At 43.0% G+C, this 10499-nt stretch overlaps 1 long non-coding RNA gene across 1 annotated transcript; it reads left to right on the top strand.

The window, feature by feature from the left end:
• Positions 1-4529: 4529 nt before the first annotated feature.
• On the top strand, positions 4530-10499 carry LOC134228109 (uncharacterized). The gene is made up of 3 exons (XR_009983835.1): positions 4530-9347; positions 9416-10112; positions 10175-10499. It is a non-coding gene; the product is annotated as an uncharacterized LOC134228109 (long non-coding RNA).

Consider the following 10499-nt stretch of genomic DNA (forward strand, 5'->3'; position numbering starts at 1 on the left):
AGAATAAAAGTTGACAAACTTTTGTTTCGAACGAGGCTTCGAAAGTTGTTGTCTACTCTGGAATTAAAAGTTTCAACTTTCAAAACAATGTAGCAGAAATGTCAGATACGCTGTAAAATTAAAAGTTTAATATTTTTAGATTGAACTATGGCAGTTTTGCAAGCAGTTTTGATTCTTGTAAATAAAAAACAAATCAGGCATATCTACATTTTGAAAAGTCTGTAAGTCCAAAAACGACTCTTTTGCAAGCTCTTTTGTCTTTGAAATATAGAAGTTAATTTTAGACTCACAAACTATTCAAAATCTATGCATGACAATATTGGATTTTGAAATGGAACGAATATTTTTATTTACATCTGGACATAGTAGAAATTTTACAGGAACAGATTAAACCGGATTATCTTTTTGTCACTATCATGCATTAATTGCGCTTGATGTTCACGGTGATCTACATTATTCCTATATAATACAGGATATCGTCGGTTCCTCCTGGCCGTTCTCACGTCACGCCCACCACTACATTTCAATCTCCATCACTTTAGCCTGTAAACGGTTGCGGTATATTTTTTTTAATTTAGAATGGTTAAAGAGAATTTAAATTACGCGTATACCTGTTTAAGGAATTTCCGCTCAAAGAACACTTGCCCCATCCTCATGTTTGTCCGGATTTCTGGGAAGAAGCATCAGAAGCATGGAGTTTCTGCAATGATAAACAAAACAATATGAGGTAAAACCAAGGGTAAAACCTTCTCGAAACTGAACCTCGGACAGCAGCACATTCAGCAAGATGTATGTTTACTTACCTTATAAAAAATGGCTCGATAGGATGAATCGAAACCGAATCGTCTGCCTTTTTATCGGAGGCACAACGAAGTAGATTTGAAGACATTTTTAACGAGTTTTCGCGCGGTGATAAACTTGTTATTAAATATTTACTGTTGATGTGAATGTCAACAGAAGACCGAGACCACCAAGACCGAGACAGTCTCGTTGCATTGTGGACCTACAGCAAATCAGTTGATGGTCAAAATTGTATTTACTCGTGCACATTATACATTTCAAATTGTTGTATGTATATTTATATAAAGGTATTATAGACTTGATTACAGCATTTAAAAAATTGTGATGCTTTGAATCGAGCAATGAGCTATACTGCCGTTCTACGCATCATTGTCCCATGTTACCTTTGATGAAAAAATTCAAACTCGAGTCAATTTGTCCCACTGAAAAAATGAAGTTGTTGTTTGATGATAATGAAGCTGAAAATCGTTTAAATAAGTAATGATTCGTTTTATGTCCTGGAAAAGTGTTGCATACGCTCATAACATCCCAAAAACATTTGTTAAATTTCGAGATCCAATCGATTCCGAAATTAGTGGGACAAATTGACTCGAGTTTGGATTTTTTCATCAAAGGTAACATGGGACAATTATGCGTAGCCGGCAGTATAGTTGAAATACATATTAGAGTAAATATTGTTTTCTTATTTCTTATGAGTTTTTTGTGTTGAGCCATCCCATAGTGATCCAAAGTTGAGTTTTTTTCTTTGTTCTATGCCAGCCATGCAAGCTAATTTGACAGTTCTACAATTCTCAAGTTGAAAGAGAAAACTTTTAAATTCACACTTTCAACAAGGGAAGAATACTTTCAAATCAAATACAATACTTTGGTTGAAAGCGGTTTGACTTTTATTTTAAAGAAAAATACTTACTCTTCAGTTACAAAGTACAACATTTTTAATTATAACAATATTCGTTTTTTCTGTGTATGTGAAGCAATTTGGTTACGAAATCTTATTCTGGAATTTGGAATCAAATTACAACATGCTGTACCGCTATTTGAAGACAATCAGTCATGTATTTCTATCGCCGAAGAACCATGGGACCATAAAAGAATGAAGCATGTGGACATCCGCTACAACTTTATTCGGGATAAACTACAAGAGGGACTTTTCAAGATACCCCAGAAAACAATTTGTGAGATGTTAGATGCTGGTTAGGTAGGTTAGATATGCTCTTTAAAAAAACATAACCATGTTCATGCTTTTATGCTGATACCGTTTTTCTTCTTCCAGTTCTTGTTCGACAATGACAACGGCTCCGCGAGGCAGTGGAAATCAAAAACAATATTCAGAGCTCAATTAGCGGAAAAAACCGTAATCGCGTGTTTGAACGGTCATTTATTATGCGCGAGATTGTGCGTTCCCTAGCAGGGGGATTCTAAGCAGTTCGAGACAGCGGGCTTCCTTTATTCGCGTGTTTATGCTCATCAGGAGATGTGCATCCGGAGTAAATATTAAATACATAGTGCAAAACATCCTCCAAAGGTTGCTGTGGAGAAGTTGAGAATATTCTCGCTGGGACCAATGCCCTGATGCAGTTCTCTCCCGCCACGGTACCATTAGCACTTAGTGCTGCAGCAAAAATGTCGGCGTTCCTTTTCGGATCCTCGTCTTCGATTATTTTCTATACTATCAAAAAGGTTGATTGCTATACATTGATTGCTTCAAGAGTGTCATAATCAAATAGTTTTTGTTTTTAATTTATTTGCAGTTACCACCATCGACCAGACCAATGCATTCTATGATGCTGATATTGTGTAGGAGGACCCTGCTCCGGAGACTGAGCCGGCTAGTAAAAAAGGAGCAAGCATCTCCGTTGGCGCTGATAAATAATATTGTGGCTTCAGGAGCAGAATCATCTTGAGGAACAGCGACAATGCACAACGATTGGTGCCAATCCATACGGCACCGTCACTGGTCCATTTGTGATTACCGTTTTCGCAACCCACCTGAATCATGAAGGCCGTAAAATCTGACGTTCGCTTCTGGCAGCAGGACCCAAACTTAAGGCCCTCTTGGAAGATTGGCACCCCGGATGAAACACACATTTTGGTCGTTTTTGGTTCCCTCGAGTAAGTGCAACCGCCATGTTTGCATGTCGTTCCGGGTTGTATCTCCGTCGGATCGGATATGTTTTTAACCAGAGCAGGGCCTACAGGAAGATTATCGATTTGACTTTTGAAAGCCGGTGCTACAAAAAATGTCGTTGGCGCTGATAAATAACATCATTGTGGCTTCAGGGGCAGAATCATCTTGAGGAACAGCGACAATGCACCAGAGAAGCAAACGCTTGCCTCAAAGCGGAAGATCAGCGGTCGACTGAGGAAGTAATTTGAAGCCAATCCGAATCGGTTCAAGTGAGTAGTACCTTTTTGTGAATGATTTATTATTTTCGTCACATTTGGTGTTGGTCTTAGGGCAAATTACGGCTGTAACATTTCAATTGTTGGCTCCAAACGAACACTTTTGGGATTTCGATAGGAATCCTCTGGAATTTCTATTGAAATCCTGGGATTTTCGATACTCTGGGACTTTTGATTAGATATTTCGATAGAAAACCCGGGATTCTAAGAATCCATCTGGGTTCCTGATGGGAATAATTTTAGGATTACTAAAAGATCAAAGTTTCTGAAATTCCTACGGAAATACTTCTGAGATTTTGAAAGGAATCTTTTTGAGATTTTTAAGGGAATTCCTACGGAAGTCTTTCTTGGATTTCTAAGGAAACATTTGGGATTTCGACGGAAATACTTGCGAGATTTCAACGGAAACCCTTCTGGAGTGTCGATAGGAATCTTTTTGGGATTTCGAAGGCAATACTTTTGAGATTTCGACGGAAATACTTCCGAAATTTTAATACGAACCCTTGAGAATCTGATACAAACCCTCTTGGGACTTTTTTAGGGTTACGAAGAGATAATTTTTGGGATATCGACGGGAGTAATTCCGAGATTTAAGCTCTGAGATTTTGACAAGAATACTTCCAAGATTTCGAAATGAAACCTCTTAGGATTCCAATGGAAATGTTTCGAAGGTCTCAATGGGAATTCTTTTGGAATTTCGAAAAGAAAACTTTTGGGATGTCGACGGAAATACTTCCGATATTTCAACGGAAATCCTTCTGAAGTGTCGATGGGAATCCTTTTGGGATTTCGAAAGCAATACTTTTAATATTTCATCGGAAATACTTCTGAGATTTCAATGGGAATCATTTTGGGATTGCGAAAAGATTTTTTTGGGATCACAAAAGGATAACTTTTGGGGTACCGACGGGAATATTGCCAGTGATGGACTTAATTCCAAATTAAAAGATTACTTTAATAAAGAATTATAAAATAGACGGAATATTTTGATAGCAAACGCTCTTGGGGATTCGATGGGAATCATTCTGGGTTTTGGATGGGAATCCTGTTGTTGGGATATCGAGGAAAATTTTTGGGATATCGACGGAAAATTAAAGATTTCGATTGGAATCTTTTGGTAATCCGATGGGGTTCTTCTGGGACTCCGATGGGAATCTTTTTAAGATTACTTAGGAAAAATAATTAGGATTCTGACGGAAATATTTCCAAGATTTCGATGACAATTCTTGTGGAACTCAAATAGAAGTTCTTCTGGGAGTGCAATACTCTTAAATTATTTTTCCGAATTCAGCAACAATTTCGTCAAGAATCAAACAGCCGAGATTTCGGTAAAAATTTTAACCGACTTTCGGAAATCCATATTCATCAATATTTTACCGAGATTCTTTTGGGATTTCAATAGATTCCTATAGCAAACCCTTATAAGAATTCGATTGAATTCCCTTCGAAATCCCGATGAAATTCCTGGAAAAATTTCCGAAGGATTTTCTCGAGAAATTCTTGAAGGTATTCCCGGAGGAACGCCTCTGGGAATTCCTTCGTGAATTTCTTCGGGAATTTCTCTGGGAGTTCCTACGGGAATTCTGGCGGGAAATCCTTCGGGAATTTCTCCGCGAACTCCTTCGGGAATAGCTTCGAATCGCTCATGAAAGTCCTCTGGGAATTGCTCCAAAAGTAAGTAATTTGGAGTTCCTGGAAATTCAATTGCGAATTCCTCCAGACTTTTTTTTGCAATTCGTCTAGCATTTCCTCTGAGAATTGCTTCAGCAGTCCTTCTGGAAATGGATCAATCAAGGTAACTCATTTTGCACTCACCGCATCAAAACAACGGCGACACTGCAGTATACGCATATTTCTATTCGTGTGTCTTTGACAGAACATGTCTACGGTGGCGCGACCTGCCCATTTCATAGCGGCAGTTTTTGCTTATTGATTGGTCCATTGCTCAAAAAGTCCCCATGGGAGTTGCTCTAAAAGTTCGTCCAGGAGATTTTCTGTGAATTTCTCCAGAAATTCATTTGAGAATTCTTCCGGGAACTCCACCAGAAATTAATCTGGGAATTCCTCCACCAGTTCCTCTGGGGTTTCCTCCAGCAGTTCCTCTTGGATTTCCTCCAGCAGTTCCTCTTGGATTTCCTCCAGCAGTTCCTCTGGAATTTCCTCTAGCAGTTCCTCTGGGATTCCATCCAGAAGTTCCTCTGGCATTTCCTCCAGCAGTTCCTCTGGTAAATGCTCCAAGAGTTTCTAAGAATTCCTCCAGGAGTTCATCTGGGAATTCCCCCAGCAGTTCCTCTGGGAATTCCTCCTGCAGTTTCTCTGGGAACCGCTCCAGAAGTTTCTCTGGGAATTGCTGCAAAAGTTTCTAAGTTCCTACTGGGAATAACCCTAGAAACTCATTTGGAGTTCCTAGAAATTGAATTGAGAATTTATTCAGGAGATCCTCTGGGAACTACACCAGAAATTCATCTGCATGTTCCTTTAGCATTTCCTCTAATATTTACTCCAACAGTTCCTCCGGGAAATGCTCCAAGCGTTTCTAAGAATTCCTCCAGGAGTTCCACTAGGAATTCCACCATCAGCTCCTCTGAGAATTGCTGCAAAAGTTTCCTTGGGGATCCCACCAGAAATTTATCTGGGAATTCATCCAGGAGTTCCTCCGAGAATCTCCCCAACAGTTCCTCTGGAAATTCCTCCAGCAGTTCTTCTAGGAATTGCTCCAGCAGTTCCTCTGGGAAATGCTACAAAAATTGCTCTGGGAATTGCTCCATAAGTTCCTAAGTTCCTCAAGGAGTTCCACTGGGAATAACCCCAGACTCTCATTTGGAGTCCCTCCAGGAGTTCTAAGAAATTCAATTGGGAATTCCTCCAGCAGTTCTTCTGGGATTTCATCTAGCAGTTCCTATGGGAATTGCCACAGAAGTTCCTCTGGGAATTCCTTCAGCTTCAAATTCCTCCAGGAGTTACTCTGGGAATTGCTTCAATTTCGTGTAGGAATTCCTCCAGGTGTTCCTATGGGAATTCCTCCAGCAGTTCCTCTGGGTCTTGCTACAGAAGTTCCTTTGGGAATTAGCGTTAGCGTTGTTACGGTATACTTCGTAGATTGGACACTAGTGATACTCATGTTTCTTTTATAATCCTTATCCAGATTGCTATCAGAAATCAAGGTGGGAAGTAATCCTTGATTTCAATCTAAGATAAAAATGACAAAAGCATGAGGATTACTACTCCCGGCCACGCCCATCTTTACCGTAACTAGGGATAGGGAAGGAAATGTTGATGTAAAACTTACTTAGTGAGAGGCCCCCGACTTGGCGACGCCCTCATAAGTTCTACAGAGTTAGTGGTTAGGTAGGTCATGGAGGTTTGCCTCAAGCTGGCAATTAGACCAATAGCATATGTTGTTTATGTGTTTCTAATTTAAACTCTTGCCAGCCGGCTGTCGAACTTCCTACTGAAGTTCCTTTGGGAATTACTCCAAAAGTTCCTAAGTTCCTCTAGGAGTTCCACTGGGATAACCCCAGATACTCATTTGGAGTTCCTTTAGAAATTAAATTGGGAATTCCTCCAGTTCCTTTGGGGATTTTACCAGAAATTCATCTGGAAATTTCTGCAGGAGTTCCTCTCGGAATTCCTTCAGCATTCCTTCTGAGAATTACTCCGAAAGTTCCTCCGGGAGTTTATTCCAAAGTTCCTCCAGGATATCTTCTGCGAATCCTTCCAGAAATTCATCTGGGATTTGCTCCAGCAGTTCCTTCGTGAAATGCTCCAAGAGTTTCTAAGGATTCAGCAGTTCCTCTGGGAATGATTCCCAAGGTTCCCATTCCTCTGGAAATGGTTCTTGGAAGAATATCCTAAGGAACTCCTGGAGGAACCTTTGAAGGAACTCCTAGAGGAATCTCTCAAAGAACTCCTGAAGGAATCTCAGTAGGGATTCCTGTGGGAATCACCGCATGAATTCCTGGGAGCATCTCCGAAATAATTCTTGGAGGAATCTCCGAAGGAACTCCTGAAGAGTTTTCTTCCTCAGAAGGATTTCCTGGAGAAATCTCAGAAGGGTTTCCTGAAGGTATCTCAGACGGATTTCCTGGAAAATCTACGTATTCCTGGAGGAATCTACGTAGGAACTCATGGAGGAATCTCCGGAAGAAATCCTGAACAAATCTCCGAAGGAACTGCTGCAGGAATCTTCGAAGGAGCTCCTGAATGAATCTCCGAAGAAACACCTGAGAGGATCTCCGATGGAAGTTCTGCAGGAATCTCCGAATAAACTCATGGAGGAATCTCCGAAGGAACTCCTAAGGGAATCTCCGATGGAACTTTTGGAGGAATCTGCGAAGGAACTCCTGAAGAGTTTTCTTCCTCAGAGGCATTTCGTGGAGGAATCTTAGAAGGGTTTCCTGAAGGTATCTCAGACGGATTTCCTGGAAAAATCTTCCAGGAGTTCTTGCAAGAATCTCCGAAGAAACTCCTCCAGGAATCTCTGAAGGAACTGCTTCAGGAATCTCCGAGTGAACTTCTGCAAGAATCTTCAAAATAACTCTTGGATGAATCTCCGAAGGATTCCATGTAGGAATCTCCGAAGGAACTTGTTGACGGGTCTCCGATGAAACTTCATGAGGTATCTTCATAAGAATCCCTAGAGGAATCGCCGAAAGTGCTCCTGGAGGAATCTCCGAAGAAACTGCTGCAGGAATCTCCGATGGAACTCCTGCAGGAATCTCCGAATGATCTTCTGCAAGAATCTTCGAAGGAACTGTTGGATGAATCTCCGAAGGATTCCATGTAGAAATCTCCGAAAGAACTCATGTAGGAATCTCCGAAGGAACTTCTTGACGGGTCTCCGATGAAACTTCTGGAGGAATCTTCATAAGAATCCCTGGAGGAATCGCCGAAAGTGCTCCTGGAGAAATCTCCGAACAAACTGCTGCAGGAATCTCCGATGGAACTCCTGCAGGAATCTCCGAATGATCTTCTGCAAGAATCTTCGAAGGAACTCTTGGATGAAACTTCGAAGGAATCCATGTAGAAATTTCCGAAAGAGCCCATGTAGGAATCTCCGAAGGAGCTACTGGAGGGGTCTCCGATGAAACTTCTGGAGGAATCTTCATAAGAATCCCTGGAGTAATCGCTGACGGAGCTCCTGAAGGAATCTCCGAAGGAACACCTGAGGGGATCTCCGATGGAAGTTCTGGAGGAATCTACGAAGGAACTCATGGAGGAATCTGGAAATCCTGGACAAATCTCCGAGGGAACTGCTGCAGAAATATTTGAAGGAATCTCCGAAGAAACACCTGAGGGAATCTCCGATGGAAATTCTGGAGGTATCTCCGACGGCTTTCTTCCTCAGAAGGATTTCCTGGAGGAATCTTAGAAGGGTTTCCTGAAGGTATCTCAGACGAATTTCCTGGAAAAATCTTCCAAGAATTCTTTCAAGAAGCTCCGAAGAAACTCCTGCGGGAATCTCCGAATGATCTTCTGCAAGAATCTTCGAAGGAACTGTCGGATGAATCTCCGAAGGAATCCATGTAGGAATCTCCGAAAAAAAATCATGTAGGAATCTCTGAAGGAACTTCTGGAGGGGTCTCTGATGAAACTTCTGGAGGAATATCTATAGGAATCCCTGGAGCCGAAGGAGCTCCTGGAGGAATCTCTGAAGGAACTGCTGCAGGAATCTTCGAAGGAGCTCCTGAAGGAATCGACCCGGGTCCCGTATGGGTCTCCGGAGCCGTATCGCTGACCGTCTGCAGGACGAAAACGACGGAAACCTTTCAGCTCCCAAGTACTCACTGCCCATCTGAAGGGAGCCTCGAGATCTTCGCCAGCGTTTGACCGCCAGTCCATCGGTCTTAAGATTCCGAAAACATCTTCAGCAGCCGGTGGTACCTTCATATATTCATTGCCGGTACGGTCTATGTTCTCGCAACATATTGGGCCGTCGTCAATTCGTTCGCCAAGTGTCCGGCGTATGCGACAGCTGCTGAAAATGACTCAAGCTGGTCCGGGTGGCGCACCAGGATCGGCATTGGCAGCCCTCACCGTCCATCAGAGCCCGGCACCTACACCGAGCACAAAACTGCCCCGCACCCACAACCCGATCGACATCAACCCGGCCGAGTATTCTAAGCTCAAGCTAGATAAGACAGGTGAGACGGAACATGTTAACAAATTAGTTACTATGAATTAATTATTTGTTTTGCTTTTCTTCTAACAGTGATTGACGCAATCGGAATATCCGGAATGCTGTGGATCCATCTGCTTACGGTCATGGACTACGGGCCATGTGTGAAACGTATGAAGCGCAGCAACCGATGAACCGACCGGCGTTGGATTACTCGAGCGATACGGAAGCCATCATCGGATCGTGGCCCACCCGGCCATGGCATACACGAAAGCTCGAGACAGCACTCAAACCCTTGGAGGTGGTCCAGAATTTGCCAACTTTAACTCAATCCCGCGCGTTCGACCCGGGGCATGTATGGGTCTCCAGAGCCGTGTAGCTGACCGTCTGCAGGACGAAAGCGATGAAATCCTTTCAGCTCCCAAGTACGCACTGCCCATCTGAAGGGAGCCTAGAGATCTTCGCCAGCGTTTGGCCGCCAGTCCATGGACCTTAAGAACACCGAAAACATCTTCAGCAGCCGGTGGTACCTTCATATATTCACCGCCGGTACGGTCTATGTCCTCGCAACATATTGGGCCGTCGTCAATTCGTTCGCCAAGTGTACGGCGTATGCGACAGCTGCTGAAAATGACTCAAGCTGGTCCGGGTGGCGCACCAGCATCGGCAATAGCAGCCCTCACCGGCCATCAGAGCCCGGCACCTACATCGAGCACAACACTGCCACGCACCCACTATCCGATCGACATCAACCCGGCCGAGTATTCCAAGCTCAAACTGGATAAGACAGGTGAGACGGAACTTGTTAACAAATTAGTAACTATGAAATAATTATTTGTTTTGCTTTTACAGTGGTTGGCGCAATCGAATATCTGGAATGCTGTGGATCTATCTGCTTGCCGGTCGTGGACTACGGGTTACGCCTGAACCACCTCAAGTGCAGCATCCGATGATCCGAGATTTGTATTGCGTACTGGAATGCGATCGTATCCGGGTTGCTGGATGGATCGTGGGATCCTCAACATCGACACAAGCTGTGTCATAGATGTGCACTTTCACTAACTATTCTCCTGCGGCAACGGCCCGCAAGCTGCACCGGAACGGAACTTGGCCTCGGGACAGCACGGATGTTCTGTCGAAAATTCAAAACGCTGTAATGTAGGGGTTCCGTACTATT

The sequence above is a fragment of the Armigeres subalbatus genome, chromosome 3, assembly GCF_024139115.2.
Source record: "Armigeres subalbatus isolate Guangzhou_Male chromosome 3, GZ_Asu_2, whole genome shotgun sequence".
In the NCBI taxonomy this organism is placed as follows: Eukaryota; Metazoa; Arthropoda; class Insecta; order Diptera; family Culicidae; genus Armigeres; species Armigeres subalbatus.